The sequence below is a fragment of the Rhagoletis zephyria genome, unplaced genomic scaffold (assembly GCF_001687245.7).
Source record: "Rhagoletis zephyria isolate East Lansing unplaced genomic scaffold, Rhagoletis_zephyria_1.1 Rzeph_scaffold_00409, whole genome shotgun sequence".
Taxonomy (NCBI): domain Eukaryota; kingdom Metazoa; phylum Arthropoda; class Insecta; order Diptera; family Tephritidae; genus Rhagoletis; species Rhagoletis zephyria.
In genome coordinates, this window is record NW_016157493.1 from 75,181 (window position 1) to 84,636 (window position 9,456).

General features: G+C 35.9%; 1 long non-coding RNA gene across 1 annotated transcript; it reads right to left on the minus strand.

Moving 5' to 3' along the window:
- On the minus strand, positions 1–721 carry LOC108359558 (uncharacterized). Its single transcript, XR_001846943.1, has 3 exons — positions 521–721; positions 316–460; positions 1–253 (listed from the first exon to the last, which is right to left on the minus strand). It is a non-coding gene; the product is annotated as an uncharacterized LOC108359558 (long non-coding RNA).
- Between the last annotated feature and the right edge of the window lie 8,735 nt (positions 722–9,456).

The window sequence follows — 9,456 nt, forward strand, 5'->3', positions numbered from 1 at the left end:
AGAAAACATAAAGGAAGTGATTTAATTATGGATGATCTAGTAGAGATATTATACAGAAAATGTCATTTACAAAATGGATGCATATGAATGTGCATGCATACTCATACATAAATATGTATGCAGAAAATTTGGCATCCTAATATTTTACTATATCAGAACTTCACGGTTATTTCGTACACTGCCGTATAAGCTGAACATGTTTGCTCTATTCGGTGTACATACGTATGTTTGTAGTATCTACATAGTACATTCCCTAAAAGTCATGCATAAACATAACAAAGAAGATTCGTAAGTTGTAAAAGCTGTTGAACTAACCATAAATTCCATAACCATCCTCGCTATACGACTTTGTTTGTTTAGTTCCTACCAATCGCTCAAATCATGCTCGTGCGTAGGCAGACAGTCAAGTATTTGCGCTGTGCCAAGTGGCAGTGACGTCCGCCACATCATAGCGCCTCCACTAATACAAAGGCAATACAACGTTAGCAACCCGCACCCCTCGATATTTTTAAATGCTTACATTACGTTCTCACGCATATGCGTGTGAATGTACATTGCTTAGCGTTTCGATACCCACCGCACCTTCCTTCGAATGAATAATAATAAACAACTAACGAACACCCGAACTAAGAACCGACGAATAAGCAAACGAACGAGCGAACGAACCCAAGCATGGTGTAAATCGACAAACTGCTTGACAAGTTTATTGTATGTTTCTCCGTTGTTGAAGATTTTAAGGCATAGCGAAGTGATTACCATCCGTTCCTTCATTCTACGTTATTCTATGCGTCTAGAAAATGTCAAAAGCGAAATGCATAGTGGAAAGATAATACAAACTGTATTATGCCAGAGAGAGTATCTGCAGTAGCTGTGTACGTCGGCGTCGCTGCAGATGCTCAGTCGCTGCTTGAAGCTGACAGTAACAGCGAAGTTAACGTCAACTGAACGATGTGTAAGCACGATCGGATACACACAACTTTACAAACATCCATACATGCATAGTAAACTGCCATGCAGAGTGAAATATTTAGTTACGATTAAATTTCTTGAAAGCAGCAGAGAAAGTAGTCTCAATGATAATTAAATACGCACATAATTACGTATCTATATGTACACTATAGTAATTAAATTTACTTACGTACATGCATAGAGTCGTTAAAAGTATAAAACCGCGTATCAAGAAAATGCAAAACCTCCTATTCCTGTTTTAAAACGGTTGTCTCTTTTATCCTTAACTGTGTTTATAGGTATCTAAGTATGTATTGATATTTTAGTATGAATGGATAAGGGCTTGATGCCAGAATGTCAGTTACGAGGTTTTGCAGAACCACGATACGCGGTTTGTACTTTCAACGACGATATGTATGTACATACATACCTATGTATATACAGTATTGGCCAATACAATAGCACCCCCATTTCAAAGTGATATTGTTTGCCACTCATGTTTATGTATTTATTTTTAAGAATTTTCAATTAAAATACAGTTCATTCTCTCACAAAACTCACATAAACTCAAGTTTAAAACTTTTTAAAAGACCGCAAAAAAGTGCAACAAATTTTCACCCAAATTTCAAACTTTTTTCTCAGAAGCGGTAGAATTTTTTTGAATACACAGTTTTATAGCCCATTCAATTTTAGTCTAATAATGTGCAAGTTTCAAGTGGCTAAAAATTACCGTTGATTTTTTAGAATTTTTTTCGCCGAGGATGTTGCGGGTTTCTGCCATATAAAAATAAATTGTGTTTAGTCGTTATATGGAAGCATTGGTTTATATGGGTTTTGTTAGAGAATGAACGGTATTTTAATTGAAAATTCTTAAAAACAAATAATGAAACATAAGTGGCAAACAATATCGCTTTGAAAGGGGGGTGCTATAGATATGTCCAATACTGTATGTGCCTATTTAAAAGCCGTACTGCTTTAAAATAAGCAACGCCACATCAGTGTTTTTATAAATTAATTTCCATTAATTAATTAATTAATTATTAATTAATTTATCCAAGGTCGAAGTTCAAGCTTTTGTTTCAAGAACCCTAATTTTTCATGCATGCACTTAACACTTTTATACATACATATATATCGAGCCCTAACCGCCAAAATAACGTACCTAATCGAATTTTTTTCCAAAATTTTCTTTTTGATGCAGAAATATGTTTGATCATCTAGAGTCTATGTTCTAGATCAATGCCCCCCAAACACTTTCCTGGGAATCGAACTATATATATTCGACTTTTCACATGTATACAGTCAGGGTTGCCAACTTGGCTCAAACCGTGCCATGTTTGGCCCCATTTTACACCAAATGGCACTTAATTTTTCAATGGCACCTTTCAAAAATAGTAATATTTCAATACATTTTTGTGAAATCCTTTGCGTGTACTTTTTTTTCTCAACTAAAATTTTCTAATTTCTAAAGATTATTCATCTGGTTTATCTTATTTTGGCATTGCACTTTTGTTTTAGAAATGTGGTTCTTATTTTATTGCTAAATGGGAAGGATTAAAAAGGAGGATGGCACATTTTTTATCCTCAATATGGCATCTGATAGCTAAGGATAGTTGGCAGCCCTGTATACAATCGGCTTCGTACACGTATAGAATCCGAACATCAACAGAAAAGTTCTGAACACATTGTAAATGACGAGCTATGGTTCACATCTTCCAATTTTAGGTTCTTTCCCGTACGCAACGCGGGATCCCGCGGGTGCCCAAAATAGCCCAGAAATCATTCCCGTACTCAACAAAATGGGTAATAGAGAGGGAAAATTGGAACGTATTGGATCGTAAGTATCTTCTTCTTCCTGCCCAACACAGCCCGGACTTTTTCTCCGGGTAAAAATGGATAAAGCGTCAAAATGCATATCAGCTGTTTTGTGTTTACATGTTGCCTGTTTCTAGTGGTGTGCTGAGTCAATACTTTTAAGTATCGATCGATATTCGGTACCGATTTAAAAAGTATCCAGTACTCTCGATACTCGGTACCGAAACATTCAGGTTTGGAATAAAAGCGCACATAGGCCAAAAATATGGAAAAAACGGTTCAGCGGAGACTCGCCTATAAAAACCCGAATGTAGGAGCCAATAGAGCTTTTAATACGGATTCAAATGAAAGATGTATATATGTCGGTTCGAGGCCATAATGCAGAGAAACTCTTTCTTGTTTGAAGCATTTTTGTTCCAGCTGAATCTGACGATATCATTTTTGTACACCTGGAGGCAGATTCTGCAACCAGTTAGCGACAATTTTCGAATCGGCATCAGTTTTGTTGACGTATGATATGAAATATTTTTACGTCAACAAGTGCGATATCTAAACTTGAAATGCATAGATTTGCGACGGTTTAATGCAAAGAATCGGTATCGGCTACCGAAAAGGGTACCGAAAACTTTTTTAAGTATTGGGTACCGAAAATTCAGCACATCACTAGCTGTTTCACAAATTCTGGGCACGAAATGTGGTTTTTTGCGTTCCCGTACTTCTGGATTATGTTCCATTTTTGAGAGCAAACTTTTCGCTTATTCTCTAATTACCGGATCCGGTCCGGATTGTTATGGAAAGAACCTTTTATACCTTCGTTATCTAAACGCTTTATCGATGACTACATGATTTTTTTGAACGCGGCAAAGACATCATGAATTTGTAAGAGTTTGACATAATATAGATCTAATATGGCCGCAACCACAGTCGTCGCGTAGCCCGGTCGTCGCCAAAATAATTATCTATATAAGATTACGTGTTAAAATAATTTGGCAGCTGTGGTCCGTAGCTCGTCGTTTTCATTGTGTTCGGGCTAAAAGAGTGGGAGGCAGTGGTGCCGCGACGTCATGAAAAAATGTATCGTAAAAGAAACAAAAAATGGAAAACTGGTATCACAAAAATTTTATTTAAGGATCAAGTTAAAAACTTAAAACAATGCTATTTGGTTCCATACCTTTGCTTTTTATTATGGTCAATAACCGAAAAATCATGTAGTTCGCATTCATACACCCACATACATATGTATGTATGTACATGAAGAAAAATTTGTTACATACTGTGACAATCTATCAAAAAAGAGATTATTGTTTTTAATCTTGTATAGAGACGAACAAAAATATTATGTATAGATTTTATAGAAACTTGAATTCAAATATATGTATACTTATTTAAAACTATTAGATGTCGATCATTTACCTTACCGCAGAACTCCACAGGCAAACACCGATGGCCTACCAACTGTCATTTTGACGAGCAATATAATTGCAAGCTTTTGTGTGTGGGCATTTTGATGCCTTGAAATAAGAATTTGCCGCATGACGCCACCAGAACACATTCTCTCAATTTCGGTGTTTAAAAACATTTAATTCTTTAAAAGACTTGTTGAATAATTTCCTAAAACGTAATCATAGGGCGCGTTCATAAGTCGTAGCTGTTGGGTAACCGTTGGCAACTTTCCGCCATTTTTTCCAGAGGAAAATTTTTACGCTACCTGAACTCAACGTGTTGGGCTTATCGAAAAGACTTACGCCGCTTATATTAAATTTAACGCCGCTTTGTTAGGTGGCAGTTGCAAACAAATTTATTATATTTTATATTACTGACGTGATAAAGTAACTAAAATATTTTATAATAATACTACGTTTCTAAATATATGTTTTTAAGATGTTTGCTATATAATTTTACACTGTTTAATTCATTGTAACATTGAACGATTTTTTCAACACGGCGGACGCTCAGCGTTGAATTCTAAATAGTATCGGCGCAACTATCTCTATTTGTTGTAATTTCATTTGCTTACATTTATCAGCAACATATTCATCAAGCCGTTTCTAAGACGTAATGGTTGGGTTCAACAGTTGCCAGCAGTTTCGTAGCAGATGAGCTAAACAGCTACGTCATACCATAAATAATCCAAAAGGGAACAGATTTTTATTTTGATTTAATATCAAAATTTCATCGGTGTTACCACCAGCACGCTTTCTTTCAAATGAAAATATGGCTGTCAAACTATCGAATTGCCTGCAATAGATGTCAAGCAACAAGCGCTGACATATATTGCAGCCCATGAGAAAGAGGCGGTCTCCATTGGAAATATATTTTGCGACATGGTTATCACGACATCAGTGTTTTCCTGTGGAGACAGGGCCTTAATTATCAAATTATGTGATTCATTCTACGTTAAAGTATCGACTTTATTTTTACTATGAATAGGCCCCATCATATTCTCAACAGGTGGTAATGAAATTCTGTTTCTCTTTTCATATTGGATCAATTTTAAATCTGAAAATATACGCTCTTCAGCTGCAGAGCTATTTATGACGCAAGTAAAGTAAATTAAAAATTAATGATGTCAGCTCTTTAGTTAGTTCATTTAAAGCAATTTTCTTTAATCATATTTGACCCCAAACACATTTTCACGTATCAAAATTTGTACTACGCGAAAAATTTAAGTATCTCGCGAAATGAGCGAAGTATATGGATCGAAACGGCAACACTGGTGGAAGAGCAGCAAATTTTATTTAGTTGCGTGCAAACATTAGATGACGCAGGTTAATGTCGCATTATTGTTGAATAAAGTAGGTAAACTGAGTAAGTTATGAAATCAATTTTTTTTTTAATATCAGATTAGTCCTTAATTAAAACATACAATAGAATTTGTTATTTATATTTTGGTTAAATCGTTATTTTAAATTGTTCTTAAATTTCCAGTTTTACCTAATTTTAAAATAAAAATATATTTTTATTTAATTTCTCCTTAAAATGAGCGAAATTTTCTTTTAATATTCAGAGTGATCGAAGTACTTTAGCTTTTGTGCTCAGAAATCCACATTTAAATTATCCAAAAAAAAAACATAATAATTAAAATACATACAAAAAATATGTTGGCAACTTTTTTCTTTCTAAGAGCCGTTAACTTTCTACGTTCCCAGATTTTGAAACGGAGAAAGGAGTACCTTTATATTTTCGATAGAAAAAAGCAGTACAAGACACAAAAAAGGAGAAAATTTGTTTTTAAATTTTTTCTGCAATTAATTGTTACAAATTACCATTAATTATGTTCAAACCAACAAAGATATCTTAGAAATCTTTTTCAACGCAATAATAAATATTAATTACATAATGTAAAAAAATATATTTTTAAAACAAGCTTTCATTTAACATGCACAACCAAAAGAATAAAATAAAGTATTGTAACAAAAGATTTTTTTTAGCAAAAAAATTTTGTAAAAACTGCACTAAAATTAATAAAACAAAATAATTTAAGCTTTCTTTATAGTTGCTAAAAGCCAAATAGCGAAAGGAGTTACTCAAACTCTAATCAAAATTACTAACAATTTGTATTGATTTACTTCGGTTTTAAAAAAGTTTGTCGCGCGAATAGCGAACCGGCATTTACTTACATATCTTCATACATATTAAAGGTCTGCATCGGAATTCAGTTTGCTTCACTGTGAAGTTTTTTTCAAATATGTAAACTACTCATACTTTAACAAAGAGGGCATGGAAGGAAGAGAAGTGAAAATTTTGAGCACTGTATACATGAAAAAAGTACTCAAACAAAATATGTTCCGAAAAAAAGAAAAACATAAACAAGCAGTACTATGGTGTTAAACTTCCACAAAAAATATGTTCCTTCACAAGTATTTTTTGAGTATTTTTGGAAGTTTTCGTTTAAAAAATGCTTGAAATGCTGTCCGACAGAAAAAAAAACCGAAATTTTTAGCAGAGAGTTGAGCGACTTACGGAAGGTTTCAAGACTCTTGTATGAACAACCATGGCGACCTAGTGACCGATGTCCAGAACGTACTCAGATTATGGAGGGAACACTTTTCGACCCCTTTGAATAGCGGAAGCACTTCGAGGTCCCAGTCGATGACGATGGAGTCGATATCCCAGCGCCTGACTATGAAGAAAAGTGCCAAAGCTGTTTGAGCTGACGGCCTGTCAGCTGAGCTATTTAATTACGATGGCAAGGAGGTAATAAGGAGCATGCCCGACGACTGGAATTCAAGTGCGCTCTGCCCAATCCACAAGAAAGGCGACCCCGCCATGCGTACCAACTACCGCGGGATCAGCCTTCTAAGCATAGGTTGCAAGGTCTTATCGAATGTATTGTCTACCATAGACCAGGTATTCACAGTACGCCGAATCTTGGAAAAGACCCGCGAGAAAATGATCCGCACTCACCACCTATTTGTCGACTTTAAAGCCGCTTTCGATAGTACTTAAAGGTATATGCCGCTATGTCTGTCATACGCCTGTGAAAAATGACGTTGAGTAATACCACCAGCTCTGCTCTGTTGCCTTTCGCCATCAGACGGGGTTTCAGACAGGGCGGCTCTCTTTCATGTGGCTTCTTTAATCTGATGTTGGAGAAGATAATAAGATCTTCAGAACTGAACCGCTTAGGAACAATTTACTACAAGAGCGTACAATTGCTGGCTTATGCCGATGACACTGACATCATCGGTAAGAAAAACCGCGAAGTCTGTCCTGACTTTTCCAAGTTGGACAAGGAAGCAAAGCGAATGGGTCTGGTGGTAAACGACGACAAGACGAAGTATCTCCTGTCATCAAACAAACAATCAGCACATTCGCGCCTGGCACCCACGTCACTTTTGACAGTTATAATTTCGAGGAAGTAGAGAATTTCGTTTACTTGGGAACCAGCATTAACACCTGTAATAATGTCAGCATGGAAATCCAACGCAGAATCGCTCTTGCCAACAAGTGCTGCTTTGGACTGAGTAGGCAATTCAGGAGTAAAGTCCTCTCTCGACGTACGAAAACCACACTATAAATCACTCATCATGCCCGTGCTGGTATGTGGCGTATTAAAATACAGCGGCTCAACTGGCTTGATCATGTCGTTCGAATGGACACCGACGCCCCAGCTCTGAAAGTATTCTGGCTTCACTTGGCATTTCTAATAGGCGTCAGTTGGTCAAAATCGCTTTGGCGGTTACAGCGCCAAAAAGGAAGAAGAGGAAGAGAATAGATCTATAACCTTATCAGTCACACGTGTTTAATCCCGACGAAATCCTTGACGGTGGTACCGGGAGGGGAACGGTACATGACGGTAGGAATTTTAGTTTGGGTTAAAGTCTCACACGGAAGGGGTTAGGCTTTCGATGCTTCCTCCTCGTAAAATAAACATGCTCAGTAAAAAGTTAACAATTTAAATCGACGAATAGTTTTATATCAACTTTTGTGAACTTCTGTTTATTTGTTTTTTGTACAACATATTTACCTTTATTGGTTACAATAATTTTAAGCTATAATAAAAAAAATTTTAGTACATAAGTCAAGTTATTGGTTTTGAATTTTTTATTTTGTATGGCCCCCCCCTAAATTTCGTTCTGGCTACGCCCATGTGCATAGCAGTAGCGCTCTATGAGCAAACAGTTTTTATAAAAAATTTATCTTGTTGCTTTAAATGGAAAAATTCTTTAAATGTAAATTCTATCTTAAACTGAAGTATTTTCACCTAAGCTAATCCTTTTCACCACTTCAGTTAGGTTATTAATTAAAAACAGTATTAGAAGAAGCACATCGTACTAACTGAAATTTTTTCGCCTGTGGGTTATTAGAAGTATGTACACTTTTTAGAGTTTGGCCATGCTCAAACACAGCTGAAGCTAATTTCCGGTATTTCTCTTACTAGCGCCTGAAACATACGTATTATTTAAAAAATGTATAGCGTTTTTACGTTCTTTGACAAATTACGCTTTGTTAGCCATGAATTTACTGTGTTTTGACCGCCTTTGTATCAAGACCCCTGGACATTCTAGCAAATTAATTTATACTAGTATCGCCCAGTTGTCGAAATTCGACATTTTTTTTCATACACTTTTGAATTTTACCTGTCACCAATACTAAATCCTTTATGCGAATTACTATTTTGACGTCCACCAGCATAATTTATAGCGAATTTACAGGAAAGCTTAAAATCGAGTTATGAACGTTAATACCGGATTGATTAATGCTAATTCTACAAAGTCTCCTCCTTAGTAGCTTTTGCAAATAGACCGAAAAGGAACCTCGATTTTCATTTATAAAAAATATGCATATGTATTTGTATGTATAGATGAGATGTTCATCACTGACTAATATCTCAAACAATTCAGACTGTAAATAAGCCCGTAAATACGTATGGGCGGTGCCACGCCCTCTTTTCCAAAATCTACCATATTTCGCCGTAGGTACGGTATTGACAACATATCGGGCCCTAACCGCCAAAATAACCTAAGCGACATTTTTTACAAAATTTTGTTTTTGATGCAGAAATATTCCTAGAGTATCTAGATGCGTTTCTGCATCAAAAATAAAATTTTGAAAACAATGACGCTTACGTTATTTTGGCGGTTAGGGCACGATATGTTGCTGAGCCAAATTTCAGGACGTCAGCATAAGCGGTTCCAGAGATAAGCGATATGAGAATTTCAGTTTGTATGGGCGGTGCTACGCCCCCTT